The sequence below is a fragment of the Nannospalax galili genome, unplaced genomic scaffold (assembly GCF_000622305.1).
Source record: "Nannospalax galili isolate Female #2095 unplaced genomic scaffold, S.galili_v1.0 scaffold39, whole genome shotgun sequence".
Lineage (NCBI taxonomy): Eukaryota > Metazoa > Chordata > Mammalia > Rodentia > Spalacidae > Nannospalax > Nannospalax galili.
In genome coordinates, this window is record NW_008346683.1 from 6,368,549 (window position 1) to 6,372,244 (window position 3,696).

A 3,696-nucleotide genomic window follows, 5' to 3' on the forward strand; every position below is an offset into this window, starting at 1 on the left:
AGGGGAGGGGGGGGAGGGGAGAGACAGAAGGAGGCCCAATCTCCCATCTTGCAGACAAGGAAACTGACAGTGAGGATCATTTTCTTTTCTAAGTCATGTACCCTCCAAGCTGGTATCTACACCAAGTTGCTGAAATATTGACATTAATCATGGAACAAAATGGAGGGGATGGATTCAATGAAGAAGGCCATCTCAGGGACCTGAGCGTAGCCCCAGGAGGAATGGAAGTCATTTCCACTGTACCCTCACTTGCTGCCAGACCCTCTCCTTCCACTTCCCACACCGAGACCAAAACCAGTCCAAAGCTTTTCATAGATTCTCTGTACCCTACCCCACCTTTACCTGAAGGAGTCAGAGCTTGGTTCCCATCCTTACTGTCTATGGCATTTTGTGCCCTGAACCACTAGAAACCTCGTTTACCCTCTTAAGTTGAATGAGAGTAAAGACTGCCCTTCTCAAAGGTGGTCATGGAGATGTTAAAAGGTGGCATGTCAAGATAGCACACAAAAGTAGCATGCTAAAGTGGTATTAGCTGTCCCAGGTAATCAAATACTTCATTTTCCCTATGAATGACTCTTCAAGTCACAGAGCATTTCAGGGGAAGGAAAGTGTGCTACAAAGTAAATATACACAGGAGAAATAGTTTCCAAAACTGAAGAGAGACTCAATACCATGAAACTAGCAAGGCTGGAATCCAGTTCTGTGTTTTCCATATAGTGTGTATACCAAGAGGAGGCAATAAGCTTTAGAATTTAAAATCACTTAAACCAAAATTCTAAGAATGTTTTTAAACTTTAAAAAATGGCCATCAACAGAATGTTCTCATAGTAAAAATTAAATAAGCAACACCCCTCCAATAGCATTTTATTCCGAGTTGAAACAAGCCAGAGAATCTAGAAAAAAGACTAGATTAGAATTTCTTGGTTTTATTTTCATGGAAAAGGGGAAAGGATTCAGGGTTTGTTGTGTGGCCAGGGGAAGAGAGAGCCTGGGGTATGAGAAACTTTGATTCTCTAAGACCTGCAGAGAAGAAAATAGATCTTGAAATCCAAAGCCAATGAGGGGCACCCAGGACAAGCAGAGCAGAGGCATCTCAGGGACCAGGGACAGCGTGAGGCCAGCCCAGCAGGGAACCGGAAGGCAACATTCTGACCCAATCCGGCCCTCACACCACTGTTTGTCTAACAGTCACTAAATCATTTTGCTTCGGTGTCTAGTGAATGGGGACACCCTGGGCCGACAGAGGCAGTTAAGAAGGCAATGCACAATAGCGAGTGTGAAATGACTTTCAAAACAGCAGTGTGTTGTATAATCAGCCCTAGCTTCAGAGAGCTATCAGGTCCTCTCCATCTGCTTCACCTTGATTGCACCAAGCTAAGGGAACTATCAAGGGCCTCTCCCTGCTGGGCTCACTGTCATTTAACAACCCAGCAGGCTCAAGGGAGATGAATGGTATCACCTTTCAGAAGGAAGTCCATAGATCTTTCTGCTCTAAGGTGTGGCTCACTGGAAAGGGCACCCTCTGTCAAATGACTGCAGCTGAGGAGGCAGGGAGGAGTCAGACACTACATCAAGTGCATATCCCATTGTAAAGTTCACTGTGTTTTCAAATGGGAAAGACAGCTGGCATCTGAGAAGCCAGGAAGCCCAGTGTTAGAGGTAAGGTTACAATTGGGCTATAGAAAATATGACTCCACATACAAATACTTCACAGTGACAAAAGGAAGATAATGTTTAGAAACCCTCAGCATAATTATACATAAGTAAATAAAATGTGAAATTTAAGCCACTTCCTCCTGAAAAGATACCAGATTATAAAATGATCAGAAATGTGATTACCCTCCATGTAACAGTTTAATCACACTTTGTTTAATTACAGTAAACCAGATCAAAGCTTCTAATCTAATTTATGCAAAAAAAATGCCTTGACTAGAACTATTCAGATAGCGACAAGATCCCACTTGCTCTAAACTGTGTTTTCAAGTCATCTGATTTATAATTTATTAAACAAATATTTATAGCGGTGCATCGACTTCTCGGCAGGCCCCAGGGATGCATCATGAATTTCTGTTAATACCACTTCATTTCCTGCCAAACTGGCTCTTTGCTGTTTAAACACAGCATTAGTGGGTTAATGTAATAGGCCTTAGAAGAAACAGAGATGGAGGGAAGGTTGCAGTGCCTCATATGAAAAGCACCAAAAAATGCTAAATTTTGCAAGTCAAAAGATTCAACAACTAGTTTGCAAAACTATACAAATGAGCATCATAATTTTAAATGTCTTCCTGACAAATAAAGAGGGGGCAAGTCACTCTCAGAAAAGCCTTCTGTGTAGTTCTAACAACAAAAGGAGATTTTGTGGGGGCTGGAGAGATGGCTCAGCCGTTAACAGTACTGGTTGCTCTTGCAGAGGACCTAGATTCGGTTCTCAGCACCCACATGGTGGCTAACAATCGTCCATAGCTCCAGTTCCAGGGGATCTGACATCCTCTTTTGACCTCCACACATATTGTACAATATGAGTGCACCTACCTACATGCAAGCAATATATTCATACACATAAAAATTAAAAAAAGGAAATTGCAAGTGCTTAGATGACCTAAGGAAGAACGTTTTTCTCAAAGTAACTGTTTCTTTAATATTTAAATATGGCAGGCTGTTCAAGTCAGTTCACTTTGCTCTCACGGTTACCTTTCCCATCACATACTTGGAACGATTTTATTATTGTATCTATGAGTTTTCAAAGTCAAAAGTTTGTCACTTAAAAATGTGCAGCAAACTCAATTTACCCAATTTTTAAAATCTGATATTAAGATATCATACAGATTTGGGCTTTTCACTTGGTTCTTCACACCCTTGGAATTTTCCATGTGATTAGGATCATAGGAGTTTTTCATTCTTATGGAAGGATCCTTCTCCAAGATCCTATCCAGCTTCAGCATGGGGGCTGGTGGCCAGAAAGACTAAACCCTGAGAAACATGGAACTCTGAACTCCACTCCTCAACCTTCAAGGAGAGGAGAGAGATGGAGTTCATTGCCAAGGGCCAACAGCTTGGCCATGCCCATGTGTTAACTCTCCACAGATCCTGCAGAGGGCCTGGCTCCATGAACTTCAGAGCCACTGACACATCCATGTGCCATAGGTGGCACGTCCCAACTCTGTAGGGACAGGGGCACCCTGCTTTGCATGCTTCCAGTCCCGGCCCTGTGCACCTCTTCATCCAGCTACTTTCATTTGAATTCTTCGTGATAAAATACAAGAATGAGTAAAGTATCTTTGTGAGTTCTGTCAACCATCCTAGCATTTAATGGAACCTGAAAATTGCAGTTGTGAGATCTCCTGAATTCATAGCCAACTCAACAGAAGTGTGAGCATTTGGTTGTTGGTTGGTTGTGGTTTGTTGAAACAAGGTTTTACTACATAGCTGAGGTTGGCCTCAAGTCCACTATATATCCCAGACTGGCCTTAAATTCATAAACCTTGGGCTGCCAAGATGGTTCACTGGGTGGGTAAAGGCACCTGCTGCCAAGCCTGACAACCTAAGTTCAATCCCCAGGACCCATATGGTGGAAGGAGAGAACTGACTTCCCCAAGTTGTCCTCTGACCTCCATAACTGTGTCATGCCACACACACACACACACACACACACACACAGACAAATAAATAAATAAATAAATAAATAAATAAATATCT

At 42.5% G+C, this 3,696-nt stretch overlaps 1 protein-coding gene across 1 annotated transcript in view; it reads right to left on the bottom strand.

The window, feature by feature from the left end:
* CUNH12orf75 (chromosome unknown C12orf75 homolog) overlaps window positions 1-3,696 on the bottom strand; it is a 48,859-nt gene that overhangs the window by 34,923 nt on the left and 10,240 nt on the right. The window lies entirely within an intron of this gene.